Source organism: Ornithodoros turicata, unplaced genomic scaffold (genome assembly GCF_037126465.1).
Source record: "Ornithodoros turicata isolate Travis unplaced genomic scaffold, ASM3712646v1 Chromosome14, whole genome shotgun sequence".
Taxonomy (NCBI): Eukaryota; Metazoa; Arthropoda; class Arachnida; order Ixodida; family Argasidae; genus Ornithodoros; species Ornithodoros turicata.
Genome location: NW_026999314.1, coordinates 4,188,180 through 4,211,940, shown reverse-complemented (window position 1 = coordinate 4,211,940; position 23,761 = coordinate 4,188,180).

Sequence of the window (23,761 nt, the reverse complement as noted above, 5' to 3'; positions counted from 1 at the left end):
CGTATGTGTGCCATTCTCAAGAGTTAGAGGAATGTCTCCCGAGCCATCACTTAAAATGAACGGCAGTGATCTTGTTATAGGGACAGAATGTAAATTTCTAGGTCTAGTCTTTGACAAAAAGCTCACTTTTCTTCCCCCACATCAAAATCTTGAAGCCTAAATGCGTGAAGTCATTGAACCTTTTAAAAGTCCTGTCTCACAGGTCCTGGGGGGCAGACAGAGAAACATTGTACAGGGTCTACATGTCTACAGTTCGGTCGAGGCTGGACTACGGATGTGCAGTTTATGGATCGGCACGCCAGTCTGTCCTAAAGTGCTTTGATCCCATACATCATCAGGGCTTGCGACTGGTCCTCGGAGCATTCCGAACGTCACCCGTTCAAAGCCTATGCGTCGAATGCAAGGAGTGGTCTTTAGGAAGTCGACGAGCTTATCTTAGTGTCATGTACGCACTAAAGATTCGTACTTATCCACAACATGCGGCGCTCTCATGCGCTACAAGGACGCCTTTTGAACAACTGTTCTTAAACAAGTCTTCAGTCGTCCCTCCTTTTAGCATGCGAGTTTTACGAGAAGTTGAATTTTATGATTTTACCCACTACAACACCCAGCTTTTGCAATTTGGTGGGAGCCTGCCTCCATGGCAACCCACCACCACATTCCAACTCGTCACTGACCAAGTACAGAAAAAGCGATACTTCCACGACTGTGCTGCAGCAGGAGTTCGAGAGTTTAAGGGAAAGCTTTGGAAAGCACGTGGCGTTTTACACGGACGGATCAGGACTGGGACAGTCACAGTAACGCATCGTTTACACAAAATCATGTCGATATTCAGTGCAGAGGTTTATGCAATCATTATAACACTCAACTATATTTTACAACATTGCATTGCGTCATCAGTCATCTATACAGATTCCCTCAGCTCTTTACAGGCAATATGTTCAGTGCAAAAATAAAAAAAAATTCTTGTGCAGCACGATGTCTAGCTAATAAATTAGCTAACAGGGGCTATCGTTTAACCCTTTGCTGGGTGCCAAGCCATGTGGGCATACAGGGTAATGAAAATGCGGATCGGGCAGCTGCAGCTGCACTTTCAGCTGACATAACAGTCTTTGATGTCCCTTTTCAAGACCTCAGGTTATCTTTGATGAATGCTATTAACATGAAATGGCAGCAATTTTGGAGCACACAAGAGCAGAATAAGCTGCACTTGGTGAAGCCTCAAATAGGAAATCGCTGACAAAGTCTTGAAAACAGGTTACACGATGTCTTAAGGTGCAGGTTAAGGGTTGGACATACATACATGACTCACGGGTTTTTGCTACGTGGAGAAGACCCACCTGAGTGCGTGAGCTGTAGAGAGCCCCTTTCTGTCCAACACATTCTAATTACATGCCCGTTACATGAAAGTTATCGTCAGCATCCTTTCACTGAATTTTATCGTTACTCTTTACCTCTTGATCCAGCTCTTTTGCTGGGTGATGAGGCTATTGTTCCTTTTACTGGAGTACATAATTTTTTAAAGAACATTGGATATCTTAACAAGCTGTGAATTTACAATGAGCTCCTTTCTTAACCCTTTCATGTTTTTTTAAGCCACCACTAGCCAAGTGTTTTAACATGAGCATCTCAAGTTTTTAACTAGGTTCATCACATTACCTTGTTGTTTGGCGCATTATAGCCCTAGTAGCTTTTGCGCCAAAAAAACCCAAATCATCATCATCATCATCTCCATATCCATACTCACTAAACGACATTGCTCTGACTAAAGTAAGCTCTTACAAGTATCTTGGCATTCATCTCTCCCAAGACCTAACTTGGAACAAGCACATTGAATTCATTGCTGGCAATGCTAACCGGACACTTGGCTATATTCGACGTAACCTGAAACTCGCACCCCAGGAAATTAGAAAACTAGCATACTTATCACTAGTACGTTCAAAACTGGAGTATGCCTCAGCTTTGTGGGACCCTCCTCAACAATGCTTATCCTCCGCTCTTGAAGCCATCCAAAATAGAGCAGCCCGTTTCATCGTTGGTGATTACTCACGTCATTCTTCAGTCTCGGTAATTAAACAACAACTTCAACTCCCTAACCTAGAAAAACGTCGATACATTGCAAGGTTGTCTCTGTTTCACAAGTTCATTCATACCATTCCGCCTAGCATTTTCCCTATCACTCGTTCTTCCACAATCTTTCCCGGCTTCGACCATTTGTACAAGGTAACTCGTTTCGCCTGCCACACTGATATCTTTGCTAAATCATTTTTTGTAAGACTACTATTAACTGGAATGATCTTCCCTTGAATATTGCGGAGCTCACTGATCACACCACGTTTCATAGGAGGATATCATCTACCATTTAACCATTCACTAATAATCAATTGATTCCTTGCATTTCGCACTGTTATTTCTCAAGTGCATTTATTGTTATACCTAATATCTGTACGACCCCACTCCCCCATGCAATGCTCGCAAGAGCCTTTGGGGTATTGTAAATAAATAAATAAATAAATAAGTAGATGTTGAATAAGCTCCACACAGTGGTCAGGGACACTCCTACCCCACAGGGCGGTGAATATAGCCTCATGGGCCAGCGTATCAAAGGCTTTCTTAAGGTCTAGACTGGCGATATATAAGATCTTTTTCTTTTTCTTCGTGGCCTTCATGGTGGCTTGTAGTAAGAGGAGATTAGTGCTTGTACTCCTATTTGCTTGGAAGCCTCCTTGAAGGGGGTGGAAATGTATGTCTCTCGAGAGCCGGCCGAGTAATATCTTAGATAGAAGCCTTGTCAGGATAGGGGTAACAGTTATAGGCCGCAGGTCCCTGGCTGAACTCGGCACGGCCTTCTTAGGAATGAATACAGTTCTTGATATCTTCAAATCCTCTGGTATTCGCTTAAAGTGCAGGAAGTTGTTAAGTAAGTGCGTAAGGATTGTTGGTGGTAGTCGCTGCAGGTCACATACTCGGATTCCATCGGGACCAGGAGATGATTTCCCATTCATTCCCTTAAGAGCTGCCTCTACCTCTTCAGGGGAAAACAGGGTAACTGGCAACGCCACTGGCACGTCGGGTACGCCATAGGAGTTTGGGGGACGTTCTGGAGGCTCGTTTGAAGAGAATATAGTATCATATGTCGCATGGACATCCTCCAAAGAAATAGTGTCTCTACCAGATTCATTGTCGAGCATCAGACGATGAGCCAGGACCTTGGGGCCCTTGCGGTAAAGTTGCTGATGTTGGGAATACCGCTCCTGCTTCCTTGCTCTCTTGGACTTGTGTCCCGATTGAAACCTCCTTCTCCGTGGTCTATCCTTCTTGTAAGAGTGCCGACTGGGACTCACACCAAAATGCTGGAGTATAACCGTCAAATCCGCCATACTCAGCGGAGCCGCAACGAGGTTGTGACTTATTGCTGGATTATGAAGTCCTGCTCTTGTGAGGTCCGCCGCCACTTCCTCAAGGCACAGGTGTATATGTTGAGGTGGGTTTGGGGGTCGCCTGGTGGGGCGATTCGCTGCCTGGAGGTCCTCTTCACCTAACTGACGTATGATGGCCCGGTATCGTGGCTGGTGGCGCATCATTCTAATTGACATCAGCGACCTTGTAGTAAAGACCTTGGCCAACTCCTGGTTGATATAAGGATGGCCTTTCAAACACAGCTCCGCCCTAGCCAAAGATAAGTTCGGGCTCAGTCCATCGTCCATACGAAATGGGCCCCGCCGGACCCTCCGGCATGCGCCCAGACGAGACCAAATCCGGCCCCGGATCCGGCAGCGAATCAGTGGGACTGTCGTATTCCCGAGGCGCCAAGCCTCCATCTCTGGAGGTGGCATCAAGCGTTTCAAAGCATGGCGGATCAGCGCCAGCCGCGACAATGGCCTGGGCCAGCTCTGACAGGTTAGAGAGATCAAGAATCTCTGGCGACTCGACCACAGGAACGCCAGTTCCACTAGGAGCCACCATTGCTTCCTGCAGTTGGGTGGTCGGGTTAACATCGTAAGTATTATCCTGCCGAGCAGTAGCCACCTCAGAAACCGCCGCCACTTGCAACTTAGGTTGCATCAAACTCAAGCATGTTTGAGCCTCTCCGGAGGAACCACCCCCCAGCACTGCACTGCCAGATCCGAGCCGGACAAACTCCCGACCGGACCCACGCCATCGGGCCCCACGGGGCCCCCCATGGCCTCAAGGGCCACACCGCAGGTGACCTCAAGTCCAGCACCAGGTCTCTTGATCGTGTTGACTGTCGTTGTCGTGCCTTCCAATCCCAAAGCGGCGGGAGCAGAGCCCGCTATTTGACAGTTGTCATCAGTATCCGCTTGCATCCTGGCGGGGGGAGCCGAGCAACCAGGTTCCGGAGACACATTTCGTTGATCACCCATCCGTCGCTTGCACTTGGTGTGGTGGGAAGACATACTTTTGGCAGTGCTAAACTCCTTTATGTTACAGATGGAGCATTTCCAGTTGATGGAAATCTGGTGGGCACTGGTGTAATGGTTCTGATATTTGTCTCGTGATTTTTGTCTCTCGCCACAGATGTGACATCTCAGTTCTCCCGGAGGGAATATCACAGTAAAGACGTCCATACTCAATATATGACTCTCTAGGAAGTCAGTGGGGCTAAGGTCGGGCCTCAACCCGCCTTGTACACGTAGACTGAGAACAAGAATTGGCCCCAATGCGGGTAAATGACCCGCGGCAGGCCTCTTAGCCGGGTTCACCTAGATGAACCCGTCCAGGGGGGCCACGTGGAGCTGGGCCTGCCTGATTGCCGAGCAAACACTGCTAGAAGAAGGAGCGCTAGAGCAACAGAAATCGCACAGGGGGCACTCGACAATCACCCCCCCCCCCCCAAGAAAGAACACAATATATTCCCCCGCCGTTACATCATACTTTTTGAATTTTCTCTTGAGATGCAGGATCCGAACGTGGAGAAAAGCTTCGAATGAGTAGAATGGCGTTTATTTGGCTACCGAAAGAACACAATATATTCCCCCGCGGTTACTCCATACTTTTTTAATTTTCTCTTGAGATGCAGGATCCGAACGTGGAGAAAAGCTTCGAATGAGTAGAATGGCGTTTATTTGGCTACCGAAAGAACACGATATATTCCCCCGCCGTTACATCATACTTTTTGAATTTTCTCTTGAGATGCAGGATCCGAATGTGGAGAAAAGCTTCGAATGAGTAGAATGGCGTTTATTTGGCTACCGAAAGAACACGATATATTCCCCCGCCGTTACATCATACTTTTTGAATTTTCTCTTGAGATGCAGGATCCGAACGTGGAGAAAAGCTTCGAATGAGTAGAATGGCGTTTATTTGGCTAAAACTACTCTGTCCCCTAACGGGGTTAAAAACTGGGCGAAGCCCGGCGATGCGTACCACACGAACCCTTTCGGGCCGTGCTATGCTGGCACCATACGCGGCTCTTGCGGCCCTGGTTAAAATAAATGATAAATAACACAATACAGCCGAACAGCCACAAAACTAAGCACAATATATTCCCCCGCCGTTACACCATACTTTTTTAATTTTCTCTTGAGATGCAGGATCCGAACGTGGAGAAAAGCTTCGAATGAGTAGAATGGCGTTTATTTGGCTAAAACAATGAACTTCCCCGAATTTAGGGGTAAAACTGCGTCGGTTCAAGTGGGATTTATTTGGGGCCAACCTCCTTTGGCTAGCCAGCCGGAGGTTAGGCGGTGCTCTGCCCAGATGGCCCCAAATATTCCCACTTCGTTTAAAAACCGCTAAAAGCGTCAACCAAGTGGAACTAAAACTTGTAAAAGGAAACTATCCAATAAAACCTCGAGCGACTAGACACACCCAAGGAGGTCACAACCAAAAAAGGGGGAGAATTAAACCATACGGTTGAAACGATTAAGAACGATTAGGCTGCCAACCAAAACGCGGGAAGCCAACCATGCGACGTCGACTCTAGGGAGACCGATCTCCGACAGGGCGTTCCTAGTTGAGGCACATGTCCCGCCCATGAAGGCTGACAGTCTGACTTCCTGTTCTTGTAAGGCAGAAGGCAGTACGGCATCCACGAAGGGGTAACATAATCGGGCCATCCTCGCCAAAGCCTTCCTCTGCATACTAGCAGCTACCCATTGCAACTGCAGTAGGCCAAGGACGCCCTCTCTGGAGGGAAGGTGACAGTGCAGATTAGGAAAGGACGATGGTAGATGGAGGATCTGCTTCACTAAGCTCCGCATACTCTTTTCTCTCTTAGCCGCCTCGCTGATGGCGGACAAGGAGTTCGCCAGGATATAGAGAAAACGAGGAAGGACGAGGGTATTCAGACAGTTAAGCCGTTGGAATGGCTTCAGAGAAGCGTGCCGCATAACAGAAAGAAGTCTTTCAAACATGTCGTCCTCGCACTGAGGTGCTCTGTTGGCGAAAAGACTCAGCCCCAGATATCTAACGCGGACACCCCTAGGGCGGGGACGAACCACGACATCTCCGATCATTATTGGTGGAATGGAATAGTCAAACCACTTACGCCTACCGTCATATCTCCAACCAAAGTATTGTGTCTTATCGGGATTCAACCTCAACCCGGCGGAGCTCAAAAAAGCCTCGGTTCGATGGATCAAGGCCTTGAGGCCTTCCAAGCTTTCGGACATGAGCACCAGGTAGTCGGCGAAAGCAAACGCCGACGCATGTGCTTGCTCAACGGTCACTCCCAGGCCCGAGGAATTCAGGGTACATAGTAGAGGGTCAAGGACGGTGTTGAACAGCAGGGGGGACAGAGGATCCCCCTGCCTAATTCCCTGTCTGACAGGGATTGTCTTCCCGTCTGTTCTGCCGTCTAGATGGAAGGTGGTAGAGCAACCCTGATATAAGTTCCTGATGAGGTCGATATAGTGTTCTGGCAAATCCCTTCTGTCCAGGGCGGTAAAGATGGCATCGTGGGCTAGCGAGTCGAACGCCTTCTTTATATCAAGACTAGCTGCGTAGAAGTTGCGGCGTTTCTTCTTCAGGTACTTCATAGTCCCCTGAAGTAGCAGCAGGTTAGTACTTGTGCTACGGTCCGATTGAAAACCGCCCTGAAGAGGGTGGAAGGAGATGACACTTGAGAAGCGACTCAGCAGTAATCGAGACAGCAGCCGAGCCAGAACGGGTGTAACAGTGATAGGGCGAAGGTCCCCTGCTGTACGTGGGACCGCCTTCTTCGGTATAAAAACCGTGCGGGAAGTCTTAAGATCATCAGGCAATCTCTTAAACCGCAGGAAGTTATTCATCAGATGACAAGTGATTTCGTATGGGATCCTCTTGATGTCTCCAACCCGAAGACCATCGGGCCCAGGCGCTGATTTTAAGTCCATACCCTCAATAGCAGCCTCAATCTCACCAGGTGAGAATAGGGTGACAGGACAAGACATTCGATCGGTAGGAGGTGCGTTGGGTTGCTGGGGCAGAGGATTCCCGCAGGACGAGAAAAGCCAATCATACACGTCGTGCACCTGATCGAGCGAGATAAGATCTTCCGGCGACTCTTCTTCCAGGAGGAGATGGTGGGCAAGGATTCGCGGCCCCTTACGATAGAGTCTTTGGTGCTGTAGGAATCTTGCTTTCTTACGGGCCTTCTTAGAGTTTATCCGTGTAGGACAGGCCCTACTTCTGCGTCTTAGTATTTGGCGCATTATGGCCTGAGTAGCTAGTGCGCCAGAAAAAACCCAAATCAAAACCCAAATCAAACCTACTTCTGCGTCTAGTCTTGGGAACAGGCCGAGACGGGACGGCTCCAAAATGCCGAAAGATTAACTTAATATTTGTCATACACACTGGTGCAAACACTAGGTTGTGTGCCAGGGCCTGGTCGTTGATACCAACTCTTTGCAAGTCGTTGATGACCTCAAGACAATCCACTTGAAGATTCGGCTTAGGCAGAGCCAGAGCCGGAGTGGGAGACGTCGTTCGTTGACTCTCTTGAGATACTTGCTGGAATATTGCCTTATAGCGTGGTTGATGTCTCATCATTCTTATTGCCATTAGAGATCTTGATGTAAATACTTTGGCCAATTCCTGATTGACAAACGGATGGCCACGTAGTACCAGTTCCGCATTGGCCAAAGTCACCAGCTCGGCATCCGTCCAGCGTCCGAAGGACAAAGCTCCCGAGGGAGCCACAGGCAACGGCCCAGCCGAGCCCAACCCCGGAGGCAGCCCCGACGCCAACCCCCCACAACCGGGATCAGCGGCGATCGGATAGGCGTAATCAGTAGGCGGGGTGTCGTGCCCCAAAAGGGACACCGTGGTCGTACGTTGACATCTCCCAGAGGGAGGATGGGACCCTGCTGCCACTATAGCTTCAGCCAGTTCCGATATGTCGGAATCACTTTGTGAGCCCAAAGGCTGTGTAGGTGACGTCTCTAAGCTATCACCAATGGCACCAGCAATGGCTCCAGCCAACTGAGATATGTCCCGGTCGCCTAGCGAACCCTCATCTGGAGCTCCACAGGGAACCATAGACACCTCCATTAAGGTTTCCACCTCCTCAGGGGAACCACCCCCTGCCTCGCGGCTAAGTCCCGAGAGGGATGCAGCACCGCGGCCGCAACCGGGGAAAGACCCATCCGGGCCCCCACCCCCGTCGCCCCCGGGAGCCACATCCACGGAATCAGTAATGTCTTCTGACTCATTATTTGTGATAACAACGCCTTCAGATCCAAATCTTCCTGGGGCAGAGCCCCTAACTTGTGACAAAGACTCGTCGTCGATCCTTCGAACAGGTGCTGGTGGAGCAGAGCACCCAACTGCTGGGGACAATTCTGGGGGAATTCTGCATATTGGCGAGACGCCTCTTGCACTTTGTGTAATGGGACGACATGCTCTTTGCACATCCCAATTCCTTGATGTTACAAGCTGAGCACTTCCAAGATATCGCAGACTGGTGGTTCACAGTGTAATGGGTCTGCAATTTCTCTCGGGATGTGACCCGTTCTCCACAGTGGTGGCATCGTAGCTCCGCAGGAGGGAGAGTGGGGCTTGAGGGGCTTGGGACCCGTTCTCCACAGTGGGGCTTGAGGTCGGGACTAGGCCCGCCTCTTATTAATAGAACGCAGGAACAAAGAAATTTGCCCCACTGCGGGCAAATGACCCGCGGCAGGCCACTTAGCCGGGCTCAACCAAAAGATTGTGCCCGCCCAGGGGGGACCACGTGGAGGTGGGCCTGCATGATTGTTGAGTAGCACAGTTAATAGAAGACTGCGAAAAACCACAACGCAAGAAATCTCCTGGGGGAAAAACTCGACAACCCCCCCCCCCCAAGAACACAATATATTCCCCCGCCGTTACACCATACTTTCTTAATTTTCTCTTAAGATGCAGGATCCGAACGTGGAGAAAAGCTTCGAATGAGTAGAATGGCGTTTATTTGGCTACCTCAAGAACACAATATATTCCCCCGCCGTTACACCATACTTTTTTTAATTTTCTCTTGAGATGCAGGATCCGAACGTGGAGAAAAGCTTCGAATGAGTAGAATGGCGTTTATTTGGCTACCTCAAGAACACAATATATTCCCCCGCCGTTACACCATACTTTTTTAATTTTCTCTTGAGATGCAGCATCCGAACGTGGAGAAAAGCTTCGAATGAATAGAATGGCATTTATTTGGCTAAAACACTGATGTCCCCAGTAAAAAACGTAGGGTAAAATAAAACGCCAAGTCTAAGCGGATGCTTTGGGGCCCGGCCCGTAAACGGGCCAGCGATGGACTGCCAATGGGCCCCAATAGTCTCCTTTTAGCAGTACTGAAAGAGGAGATTAAAATACAGAGGTTGGGTAAAACTTCCACAGTCATAAAAAACCGACGTAAAATAATTACAGCAAGCTCAGGATTCAAACCATCTTGTTAAAACGGGTAAGACAGACGAGACTGCCTACGAGCGTCCTAGCAGCCAACGAACCAATATCGCTGCGCGAAAGACCCAAGGATTGGGGGACCCGCCGCGTGGTACCACAGGTGCCTCCTCGAGCGCCGAAGCAAAGGCCAGCGATTGTAACAGCCTTATCGGGGAAAGACGCGGATAATACAGAATACTTGGCGATCTTCCTGTTGTTAACAACCTCCAGCGGTGCAGGTGAGGAGTCCCATGCAACTGCGACATCCAGAACCGCCACGTTTTCTCCCTTAGTCAGCACCAGGTCGGGTTTGAGCATTGTTCCGTCTATCGCTGTAATGACCTGTTCCTGCACTATGCTTACAGCAGGATCATATTTTTGAGCCAGTCGGACAATCTGCTTACAGATAAAATTGTGTCGCTCAATCCTGGGTAGATGTATGCGGTCGCACTCTTGCAATATATGGTAAGCCGATTCCACTTTCCCGTTGCAGAATCGGCAGTGCGTAGCCGCGGGATTAACAGATTGTTTGTTGGATAGGGCCCTAGTCGGATATAAGTTCGTCCTCAGACGACGGGCCCTAATCCGATCCCCATCACCCAGGAATCGACAATCAGGATTGAGCCACATATTGCCGACTGGCTCTTGCAAGTGCGAAAAGAGGCCAGCGTTTTCGTAACCCTGCAAGGCACTAACTGTCCACATCTTATGGGCATGATGTAATGCACTGAACAAATCACTCCGACTGGTAATTCCGGTTGGTACGCCCAGGACCTCCGATAACTTTGCAACTTGGTCTTGTAGTGCTTCTGCCAAAACGGTGTCCACAAACGGGTCAGCTAGCCGTGCCAGTCGCACCAATGCCTTCAGTTGACACGCCGCCGCAGTCCATTCAAGCTGGAGGACTCCCAACCCTCCCTTCCTAGCCGACAGGTGGATATGCACATTAGGGAAGGAGAGCGGCAAGTGGAGCATTTTCTTCACCAGACATCTCACATCCTTGTCACGTTTCTTTGCCTACTGCAGTACGTTCAAAGCATTCGACAGAATGTATAGGTACCGGGGAACCACAAGGGAGGATAGGCATCTAAGACGCTGAAAAGGCTTCAAGGCGGCCATCCGGAGAACACGAGTCGTAGCCTCCGCAATGTCATTGGAGGTTCTCAGCGGCTTATTCACAAAGAGCTGCAAGCCTAGATATGTCACAGGCCTCCACTTCTCGTGTGGGCAGATGGTAGAGCCGGCAATAACGATGGGTGGGAGGGCGTAATCAAACCATTTCTTCATGCCAAAATAACGCCACCCAAAGTATTGCGTCTTTGAGGGATTTAAGTCCAGTTGGACACGAGAAAGGAAGGCTTCCGCCCTCTGAATGAGCGCCCTGAGACCCTCGAAACTCGAAGACAACAGCATCACATCATCGGCAAATGCAAGACAGCCGGCCTTGGTCCCTGCAACTTCAACGCCAAGGCCGCAACTATTCAGTTCCTGAAGCAGAGGATCGAGCACCAGATTAAACAAGAAGGGGGACAAAGGGTCCCCCTGCTTGATGCCCTGATTCGTCGGGATACGATGCCCGTCTGTCTTGCCGTTGAGATGGAAGAACGTCGATATGTGACTGTATAGGTTTCTGATAAGGGTTATATAAGTCTCAGGGCACCCTCTTCCCCGGAGAGCGGAAAAAATGGCCTCATGTGACACCGTATCAAATGCTTTCCGGACATCTAGGCTTGCAGTGTACAAACTGCGCCTACGCTTCTTCAGATGCTTCATGATTCCCTGCAGCAGCAACAAGTTAGAGCTGGTGCTTCGATCGTTTTCAAAGACTCCCTGTAAGGGGTGGAAGGCATTCTCTTGAGAGAATCGCCCCAGGAGTATCCTAGAAAACACCCGGCATATTACGGGCGACATGGTAATGGGCCTGAGGTCCGCCGCACACTTAGGGGCCGCCACTTTAGGGATAAACACGGTCTTCGAAGTCTTCAATTCCTGCGGAATATCTTGAAACTTGATAAAGTTATTGAAGACATGGACAAGGATGGCAGGAGGTATCTTTTTCAATTCCGGAACGGACACGCCATCCGGACCTGGCGCAACCCTGTCCTGTAGACCAGTGATGGCCCTTGCAACCTCGCTCTCGCTGATGGGACCCGTGTCAACCCGCATCTTCTTAGCCGAGGTGAGGTCTCGATGAACAGGTCTTGATGATGCAGAGAACAAAGGATCGTAGAGGTCGTGGACGTCTTGCAGCGAGACTCGGCCAACATCCCTCTGCTGCTCCATAAGGAGCTCGTGCGCCAAAACCTTAGGTCCCAGTTTATATAGACGTTGATGCTCCCTAAACCGCAGACGTCTTCTCGTGCCATGGTTGCCCTCAATTGTTCGTCGGGGTGGCCGTTTGGTGTTACTTTTAGGAAGTCGAATGCAAACACCAAAATGATCGTATAGAGCCTTCAGATCCGCCATACCCATCGGCGCTTGAATCAGATTGTAGCACAGCGCCTCGTTGCTTAGACCAACCGCACCAAAATCTCTTCTGATGTCCCCAGGACCACTTGAGGGACTAACTCCAGTCGTTGCTGCCGGACTCTGGGGTGCGGCAGCTGGTGTTGATGCTGCCGCAATGCACTCCTGAAGAATAGCCTTATATTTATCTTGGTGGCGCATCATCCTTATCGCCATGAGGGAGCGGCTGGGGAAAAGTTTCGACAATTCTTGATTTATGAACGGATGATGAACCATCTCGGTCTCTAAAGAACACAATATATTCCCCCGCCGTTACACCATACCTTTTTAATTTTCTCTTGAGATGCACGATCCGAATGTGGAGAAAAGCTTCGAATGAGTGGAATGGCGTTTATTTGGCTAAAACTTGCAATGTCCTCAAAAGAGGTAAAATCCTAACACGACAACTCTCAAAGTGGGTGTATTTGGGCCCCAACCACTGAGACCACCCCCAGCAGTTAGCCGAAGCCAAATGGGACCCAAATCAGCCACTTTTATGAGCATAAAAGCGATAAAAGTGAGAACCAATAAAACATCGAACTACCACCAATAGAATGGAGTTGTCGCTAAAATTCTCCCAAGCTCTATAAAATCCAATGGATCAGACAATCTTGTTAAATCTTGATAGGCAAATCAGACTCCCCACCAGCACTTTTGCGGCCAACCAGGAAACATAGTTTCTGGTTAGGCCCATCTCTCGTAAAGCTCGCCTGGTACCCGCACATGTACCTCCCCTGGCACCGAAGCACAGACCGTGCACTGAAACCCTCTTGTCAGGGAAAGACTCCGCAAGCTCCGCATATTTCAACACTTTAGCCTTGTTAATGTCCGACAGGGTCGTTGGGCTGGCGTCCCAAGCAATCGCTACATCATATATTCTGACCTCGTCACCCATTGTACAGATGAGGTCAGGTTTCAATCGTACGCCAGCCCTGGAGGTTATCAATTTTTCCTCAGTGACTACTGCCTCCGGATTGTGTTGACGCAGCAGACGGGCCACATGCTTCGCGATGAAGTTGTGTCTCTCGACACGTGGCAAATGGACCCGCTCACATTCTTGAAGGATATGAAACGCGGTCTCCGGTTTGGAGCCGCAGTGCCGACAGTCCCTAGCCTTAGGATCCCCAGAATGCCTATTCGACAGCGTGCGCGTGGGAAAGATGTTCGTACGCAAACGAAGGGCTCTAATGCGATCCCCGTCTTTCATCAGGCGGGACATTATTCAAGATTTCATCGCACATTAACCAAGAGTTACCCACAGGCTCTTTCCTGTGGGCAAAGAGACCCTTGTTGTTATATTGATTCAATTTTCTTTCCCAGTAGGTCTTGCGCAGGCTGTTCAAGGCAGCATTGACATCAGCTTTCCCAGTCATTCCGCTGGGGATACCCAGGAACGAGGCAAGCTTGGCCAAATTATCATTGAGCCCAAGGGACACGACGGCATCTGTGAACGGGTCGGCCAGGCGAAGCATGCGGGCGATGGCTTTATACTGGACTGCTGCGGCAATCCATTCAATATGCGGGATGCCGAGCCCTCCCTCACGGGCCGGGAGGTGTACATGTGCGTTGGGAAAAGAGTGCGGTAGGTGGAGAATCTGCTTTACCAGACCACGCATTGACTTGTCTATCTTCGCGGACAAAGAGAGAGGGCCGTAGATATTCGAGGCCTGATAAAGGTAGCGTGGAGCCACAAGCTGACGGAGGCATTTTAGTTTTTGGAACGGCTTGAGTGCCGCCGACTTAATCAATTCAGTCATTCTTTCAGCCATCACATCGTCAATCCTCGAGGGCCTATTGACATATAGTTTTAAGCCGAGATACGTGATTGGGACGTCTCTTCCACGAGGAGGTATCTAAAACTAACTTGTACCCGCAAGCGGGTTAGAGCCAAGTCGGGGATCTGCAGCCTCACCGCGCGGAGCGCAGTGAGCTAGGCGGCCTTAGACCCAGACTTGGGGTTAAGACCGTTAAAAGAACATACTAAGAATACTGATAAGATCTTGCCCAACAAGTGGCTAAAAGGAGCGGAGCGTAGTACGCCTCAGGTTAAAATAACTGAAACATCTCAAAACAGGGGAGTCCCGATCAAATCAAGCGAAACCATCGGGAACTCCACACCACTGCCCTATGGCAAAACCAGTAGGGAGAGAAGGGGACAGTAAATTCTAGTGTTCAAGGGAGTATTTGCTACCAAAAAGAGATGTGCAGTAAAAGAGAGGCATTTGCTATGTTAGAAGACGGGGAGAGTGGGGGGGGGGGGGTGCTGATAACCCGGCAACTTCCGCGCGATAGCGCAGATAGCGCAAGAGATAAAAGAGCGAGCGCTCGGGAAAAGAGGAGATTCGTGCGGCAGGCAGGCTGGCAGACGGTCACAGAAGCGAGGAGCGACGAAGCGGGCAGACGGCCAGCAGCTCTGATGTGAGGCAATAAACTTTGTTTCTTTTGTTCACCTGCTGTGTCAGTGTTCTTCGGGGTTACGGCGGGGTCGAAAACGGAACCACCCCGGGTTTGTGGGCCGAGGTTCCCACAAAATTGGCGCCCAACGTTGGTGTTTTCGACCCGTCGTACCGTTTCCCCCGAAGGGCACGGCATAGTTGCAGTTAGTGTGCATTTTTGTTTGTTTGTTTCGTTCTGCCGCCGTCTGCGTTGCAATGCAGGTTCTTCGACCGGAGATGGCTCCCAGGAAGAAGCACGAACCAGACAGTGACGAGGACGAGCCTGCGCCAGTGGCTGAGGACTTGCTTCGACAGATGGCATCCCTCTGTACGTTACTGACGCAGCAGCTTGGTAGCAGCACGCCCGCCGCCCAGCCGTCCCCGGACACGCAGCTGCGCCTGAACTTGCCGGTACCGACATTTTCGGGCTACAGCGACTCCAAGTCTGCTGAAGATTTCCTCGCCGACTTGAGTGCTTACCAAACTGCCTTTGGAGCCACCGACGACGTCATTCTGCGTCGAGTACTTCCCGCAGTGCTGGTAAGCTCAGCTGCTTTGTGGCGTAGGTCCCAGTCCCCATTTCTCTCGATGAGCGTATTCAAGCAGCAGTTTCGGGACGAGTTCCTCCCCCCAGACTACGTGATGCGTATGCGCAAAGAGCTTGCAGCCCGAACGCAGCATAGTGATGAGAGCCTTTTGGAATTCATCCGGGCGATTCAGGAACTGTATCGGAGAGCGGACCCTCTCGTAGACGAAAAAGAGAAGGTGGCACGCGTTATCCGACAGTGCCACCCTCGGTTCAAGCCATATTTACGGGGTCGAAGTTTTACTTCCCTGTCGGAGTTAGCTACAGAAGCGCGCAGCATTCAGGCCGACTTGCTAGCTGAACTGCGTTACCGCCCACCCCCTAGACCGGAGGAGACTCTTGAGCCTAGTTGTGCATGGGGCGGATCGGTACAGGCAACGGAGCTGCATCCCCGTTGGCCTGCAGGACCGAATAGCGGAGCGTCGGCAGGTCCTTCACACCGCTCACTCGATCCTTTTGCGCACGAGCAAAGGAACCGAGCGATGCTTGTTGAGGAGACTTCGAGGAGCGCAGGACAGACCGGTAGCGAACGTCGCCGAACGTCAGGATACCGGCGTAACGACAGGATTGAGGGATCAACCCCACCGCGCTCTAATGGACTAAACGTTGGGAGACCACGTTGTTACGGTTGCGGGCAACACGGACACATCCGTCGGGACTGCCCACATCGTACTTCGGCCACCCCCGAAAGAACCCACCAGGGAAACTCGGAACGCCGACGGCGGTAACCGTAGATTACGAATTCCCGTCGTCGGCCGGAGCGAACATTGATAAGAGGCAAGTTACTTCTAACCGTGCTATCTTTTCTGATAATACAGTGGCCTTGGTCCCGCTTGCGTGCCGATTGCAAGATGACATCTGCAACATTGGACCTTTCATCGTGGTGCGCGTTCTGGGCAAAGACGTTGCAGGTTTGGTGGACACCGGAGCAGCTGTTTCCCTGATCGGCGACACCATCCACGACTGGTGCCGGGAGCGGAACATCTCGGTACGGACGACCAGGACTCTCCTAAGGCTCGCCTCTGATGCGGTTGTACCTGCCGGTGGCGCGGTGCGCCTTACCTTGACTGTCGATGGACATCGGGTCAGACAACGCTTTGTTTACCTTCCTGGGCTGGCAGGAGCACTGATCCTGGGACGCGACTTCATTATCCGGATGGGACTTGTCCTGGACTTGCGTCGCGGAGGCTACCAGCATGCATGCAGCAGTGCCTTCTACCCATTCCTGGAGTGGACAACCCCTGGAGCGGACCAACGCCGGACTGGTGAGGGAACCCAGGACGACTGCTCAAAGCGAAACCGGGAACCGACTGGCAACAGCGATGAACCTAAGCAGCAAGCCGCTCGAGTACTTCGCGGCGCTGGACAATCACTGCCCGTTGAAGAGCATCACGGAGCGGGATACCAAACGCCTGTAGTTGCAACTGCTGCCTTGCATGAGGGTCTGCAAGGGTTTCCAGGAACCTCAGAGCGACGAGAAATGCTGGAGCAAGGATTGCTACCCTTTTCCCGGATGTCTACGGAAAAACCAGGTTTGACCGAAGTCTTGGAACACGGCATAGACACCGGCGACGCAAGGCCTTGGAGATGCAACCCGCGGCCGCTTAGCGTCCACAAGCGCAAGTTGCTCGATGCTGCGCTGAACGAAATGATCGAGACGGGTGCTGTGAGACCCTCGCGCAGCCCGTGGGCCTTTCCGGTGGTACTCGCTCCGAAGAAAGATGGAACCGCAAGGTTATGCGTGGACTACCGCCGGTTGAACGAGGTGACGGTGAGAGATTCGTATCCATTTCCCTCTATAGACTCGATCATGTACACGTTGGGATCAGCCCGCGTGTTTACAATCTTGGACTGCAGTCGAGGATTCCTGCAGATACCGATAGCACCTAATGATGTCGAAAAGACAGCCTTTATCTGTCATAGGGGACTGTTTGAGTTCGTCCGGCTTCCCTTCGGACTGTCCAATTCCCCGGCTAGTTTTCAGCGTATGATGGACGAGGTGCTCGGCGATGCGAAGTACAACTTCGCTATGGCTTATATGGATGACGTAGTAATTTTTTCACGTTCATTCCAGGAACACCTTTCACACCTGAAAGTCGTGTTGGGACGTATGCAAGCTGCTGGGTTGACTGTCAATCCTCGAAAAATGCAGTTGGCGACTAACCGCATCGACCTGCTAGGGTTCACAGTGGAGTCCGGCACGGTCAGGCCGAACGAGGACAAGCTGAAGGCTATCCTAGACTACCCTCGCCCGCAGGACGTAAAGGGCTTGCAGCGCTTCCTTGGTATGATTGGATTTTATAGACAATTCATACCGCGGTGTTCGGACATGACGCAGCCACTAACCTGGCTACTGCGGAAAGGTGCGCGCTGGTCATGGGGAGAAGCACAGGAGAATGCATTCTCCGCCCTGACGGAAGCGATAGCGCAGATCACCTGTCTGTATCTCCCAGATCTTAATCGCCCATTTGTAATGCAGACAGACGCGAGCGATTATGGACTGGGCGCAGTGTTGTTACAACAGCACGAAGGTGAACTTCGGCCGGTGGCATCTGCAAGCCGCACGCTGACATCACCTGAACGAAAATACACCGTGACAGAGAAAGAGTGCCTGGCTATCATGTTCGCACTGAATAAGTTTGACATGTACCTGGATGGTGCGAAATTTGCAATCCAGACTGACCATCAGGCACTCGCCTGGCTGAGTAGATTGAAAAATCCCGCCGGAAGACTTGCACGTTGGAGTCTGACGATGCAACGGTACGACTTCTCGATCGAATATCGGAGGGGGACCTCTAACAAAGTGGCAGATGCGCTGTCTCGAGCACCTCTGCCCCTGGAGGACGTCGTTACCACGCAGGAGCTCGTAGCCGCGGTTGGACAAGCCGGAACGGACAGAGAGCAGGCGTGGGGACACATCGTGAGCCGGAAGGACATCGTGGAAGCCCAGAGGACGGACGGACTCTGTCAGCGTGTAGTAAGGTGGCTGGAGACAACGGGCCCAGCGGACGCCGGAGACGCTTAAGAGAGGTTCGACTCCTATCAGCTGAGCGAGGATGGTCTTCTGGTGAGGTATATCCCCCAGGCGGACGACGAGGAGATCGGCGGCAACCCTTTCAGGATCGTAGTACCACGAAAGCTACGTAAGTTATTCCTCAGATATTTCCATGACTCTGCTTTGGCAGGTCACGGTAGCGGCAGCAAGACTTATTCTAAGTTATGTCGTATCGCGACGTGGCCAGGCATGAGACAGGATGTTTTGCGGTTTACTCGCAGCTGTCCAGTGTGTCAGAAGCCGAAACCTAGGGGCGGACAGCCGCCAGGATTGCTGCAACCGATTGTCAGTCAGGAGCCTTGGCAGATAGTCGCATGTGACGTAATGGGGCCATACCCCAGAAGTCCCCGTGGTAACCAATACCTGTTAGTCATTACAGATCACTTCACGAAGTGGGTTGAGCTCTATCCCCTGCGGAAATTGGTGTCAGCTCGGATCTGGGATCGACTGCTGGATGTCTTTTCGCGGTTTGGATTCCCGCACCAGAGTATCACGGATAACGCCTCGTACTTTACAAGTAAGGTGTTCGTCGACACATGCTCGGCATTGAGTATCCGACACAAGAAGACGTCCCCCTATCAGCCCCAGGCAAACATAACTGAGCGGGTCAATAGGAATATCAAAATGATGATGGTAACACTTGCCAGCAGGCATAAGGATTGGGACGCGCGTCTAACGGAGATTGGCTTCGCCACTCGTACGACGGAAAATAGGTCTACTGGGTTCACCCCTGCCTATTTGAATTTTGGACGAGAAATAGTATTTCCACTCGAAAACACGCTACGAACACTGAGGGAACAACCCCGTCGCCCGTATGCACGATATGCGGAAGACATTCGCAACCGTCTCTCAACTGCAGTTCGTTGTGCACGTGAGAATCTTGAGGTCGCAAGACTGGAGCAAGCATCCCAATACAACAAGGGTCGACGCCAGGTAACATACCGCGTAGGAGACTTAGTCCTGAGGCGGACGCATCCACTTAGCGACGCGGCGAAGGGCTTCGCAGCTTCTCTCGCGGACCGATGGGACGGGCCTTACCGGGTAAGTGCGCAACTTACACCCGTAACTTATAGACTTGAACGTTGAAGTACAAGCGAGGAGTCCGGCCCAGTTCACATCACAGACCTCAAGGAGTTCATCGATCGCATCTTGGAGCAAGATGAAGGGCAAGAGGACTCCGGCACAAGTTCGTCGCAATCCCAACCCTTCCGCGGCCCCATCGACACGGAGTCGCAGCCCGCTGAAGATGGGACAGTTCGGGGCGGGTTACCGGGGTCTCCTCGTTATAACCTCCGCCCTCGTAGACCTCCAAGGTGATGTTTTTCATTTTTTTTCCCTGCAGATGCCACGACCACCTGCAGCGAGAAGCCGTTTTCGACCCCAACCACGGCACCGACCTCAGCGATTCCCTGGGAACTCTCCTGCTCGGAGGCCTTCCCCGTCACCCAGATCCCCAAACAGATCAAACAGACACCCCACCGAGCCTTCAGCGGTGTACACGGAACAAGAAAGAAGCACCCTCTGCCATTTCTGCGGTGTTCCACTGATCCACCCTCCGACCCATAATGCGGGAGCCCTTCACCTGCATCGTATCCAACAAGCCGCACAGAAGAGGGCAGCAGCTAACAACGTGGCCTCCGCAACTACACGTCGGAACATAGTCGCTGCAGTGAACCCACTTCGGCAGCTGGCCCCCCAAGTTCTCGCTCGGCCATCCTTCTCACCGGACCCTGAGGATATAATCCTCGACCTCCCCGAACTTCCGGTCATTTGCCTCAAGAGGGGGAGAGTGTGGGCGCTGATAACCCGGCAACTTCCGCGCGATAGCGCAGATAGCGCAAGAGATAAAAGAGCGAGCGCTCGGGAAAAGAGGAGATTCGTGCTGCAGGCAGGCTGGCAGACGGTCACAGAAGCGAGGAGCGACGAAGCGGGCAGATGGCCAGCAGCTCTGATGTGAGGCAATAAACTTTGTTTCTTTTGTTCACCTGCTGTGTCAGTGTTCTTCGGGGTTACGGCGGGGTCGAATACGGAACCACCCCGGGTTTGTGGGCCGAGGTTCCCACAAAATAGAGCAATTGAGCAATCACTCTCAAATGCTAAACGCACTGTTGTTCGAGTGTATTCATACACCAAGCGAAAAGACCAAGCAAAACCTCAAAGAGAAACCAACGGTTGACCCAGCTACACCTTTCTAACAAACCGACTCAGGCAGATCAAACTGCCGACCAGGGCCCTGGCAGCCAACCACGCCACGTCGGACTTCGAGAGCCCGAGCTCCTCGCATAACTTTCGCATGGATTGGCAAATCAGGCCCCTGGCTCCAAGGACCGCCCCGACCGCTCTGAAACTTCTGCCTGGAAACAGCTGAGCCAAGCAGGCATACTTTTCAGACTTTTCCTTAGCTTTTTTCTCGAGATTGGCCGCAGAGGAGTCCCACGCGATTGCCACATCCACCACCACTACCTCATGCCCCCTATCTAATACAAGGTCTGGCTTGAGTCGAGCACCACCAACAGAGAAAACTTTCTCCGTAGTACAACAGTAGTACTGGGAGAATACTTGGTGATAAGTCTCTGCATCTGCTTGGTGATGAAGTTGTGGCGCTCGACTCTGGGGCCGTGAACTCGTTCGCAGTATTGGAGAATGTGGCAAGGCGTCTCCTCGGCCTCACGACAGTGATGGCAAAGCCTGGCCGCGGGGTCCTCAGCATGCTTATTGAACGTGTCGGGTAAACGTCCGCTCTGAGTCGTAAGGCTTTTATTTTATCGCCTTCACGCATAAATTGGCAGTCTGGGTGCAGCCACCGGTTTCCCCAGAGATCCTTTTCAAAAACAAAAAGATATCTCTTCGCATAGCTCCCTTTCTTGTCGTTGAACCACTTCCTTCTGCCTTCATTCAGGGCCATCTGCAAATCCTTCCCGTGTACTATCCCATCCGGAACACCCAGCACTGCGGACAGCCTCGAAGCGTAGCCTCCAAGCACCTGGTTAAAAATTTCGTCAACGAAGACGTTACCAAGGCGCCGCAGTCTTCCCAAGGACTTCAACTGGACTGCTGGGGCTGTCCACAGTACCGGCAAGACCCCCATGCCACCATTTCTACAAGGCATCCAGAGCAAGACGTTAGGAAAGGACCCAGGCAGATGTGCTGTCTTTTTAACGAAGGACCTGTGCCATTTGTCGATCTTCTGCGACTGCGAAAGAACCGCCAGAGAGTTGGAGAGGAGGTACAACTGCCGTGATATTACAAGTTCCTTATAGCACTTTATCCTCTGAAACGGCTTCAATGACGCTTTCGTTAACAACCTGGCCACAGAGTCGCTGTACTTGTCCTCAAGCAGAGGACCTCTGCTGACAGATAAGGAGACCCCAAGATACTTGACCACACCTCCCCTTGCCAGGGCATCCACCCGTGCTCCTGCAATTTCCACAGGTGGTGCACCGTAGTCAAACCAGCCGGTCTCGCTGTTCCAACGCCATCCGAAATACTGGGTTTTCCGAGGATTCAGTGCCAGACCAACTGAATTCATGTAGGTTTCAACCATGTGCAACAACTTGGTTAACGCAGCATGGTTCTCGGAAAACACCAGCAAGTCGTCAGCGAAGGCCACGGAGGCAGCCGAAGCTGCTCCAGCGTGATACCCAAACTCGGACTGGTTGAGTTGGGCAAGGAGGGGGTCTAATACACAGTTAAAGAGGAATGGTGACAGGGGGTCTCCTTGGTTTATTCCCTGTCGCACAGCGACTCTGGCACCGTCGGTTCTGCCGTTCAGATGAAAAGTGGTCGTGTTTCCAGTGTACAACTCCTTCACCAGCTCCTGGTACAGTCGTGGCACGTCCTTGCCCTCAAGGGCCGAGAAAATGGCGTTGTGACTCAGAGAGTCGAAGGCCTTCCTAACGTCTAAACTCGCCACGTACAGGGGCTTGTGTGCTCTTTTGGAATGCAGCATGGCACCCTGAAGAAGGAGAAGGTTGGAGCTCGTGCTCCGGTCATTCTCGAATCCACTCTGCAAATCGTGGAAACGATTTTCAGCCGAAATGCGGGATAATAAGGTTTTAGAAAACAGCCTAAGGACCAAGGGAGAGATGGTAATGGGCCTGAAGTCAGAAGCTGACTCAGGCTTTGGCACCTTAGGAATAAAGATCGTTCTAGAATGTTTTAGTTCAGGTGGAACGACCACAAACTTCATGAAATTGTTAAGAACAGAGGCAAGGACAACCGCGGGGACCCGCTTCAACAACTCAACCGTCACTCCATCTGGACCAGGAGAAGTACCCGCCTTAAAAGAGCCCAATGCCTCTCCAACTTCTGAATCGGCAATAAAGCCGCAATACGTCTTAACCTTACTTCTAGACGAAGGCACCGAAACACTAGTTTTAGAAGGAGAGGAGAAGAGTGGATCATAAGTGGAGTGAACATCAGCCAATGTGACAGGGGAAGTCACCCCCTCAGCCTGCAGCTGGTGAACCAGGACCTTCGGTCCCATTCTGTAAAGACGCTGATGTTCACGATACCTCTCCCTCCTTTTCGCTGCCTTCGTACTAGGCTGGGATTTTTTAGTAGGCTTAGTGGATCGATGTTTGGGTTGGGGAAAGGCATTGAAGACTCGGTAAATACTCTCCAAATCTGTATACTGCAATGGACCAGAAAGAACTCTTTCAGCAAGGTCCCGCGACAGTCCCGCCCTCTCTAGGTCTTCCACACATAACTCCGTAGCTTCGCCTTCAGACCTCATACTGTGCTGTGACACGCATTGCTCTTGACTTAGAGTTTCCTGTATTTCTTGGAAACGTGCTGAACATGCAGCTGCTAATATTTGTTTATATTTTTGGAGATGACGTATACCCCTGATGCTCATAAGTGAACGGGTGGGGTAACGTTTGGAAAGTTCAAGATTGATGAAAGGATGCTTTCCAATCTCTATCTCAAGCATAGCAAGAAGATGCATTTCTGCTTTGGTCCAGCGACCGTAAGACATAGCGGGCCTCTCCGACTCAGGCGCCCCCGAAGGGGCCACCGCCGCCCCGTGCGGACCCAACTCGCGGTCCCCAGAACTGCCAGAATGTGAAGAAAGAAAATGTTGAGGTTTGATGTTACCTCGTTCCCACTGAATTGGATCGGACACCAATCCTTGAGCTGTCTCAGCAAACAGAGGAGGGGGGGGCAATACCTCTGTCTACCAGTAACTGAGCCAACTGTGACTCGCTCGTTGTCGTAAGGGTTTCAGGCTCGTCAGCCACTACCTCAAGGGAAGGACCGACTTCCGGCATAGCCAGACTCAGAGCAACCTGCCCCGAAGTGTTGAACTGTTCCCCAAGGGAA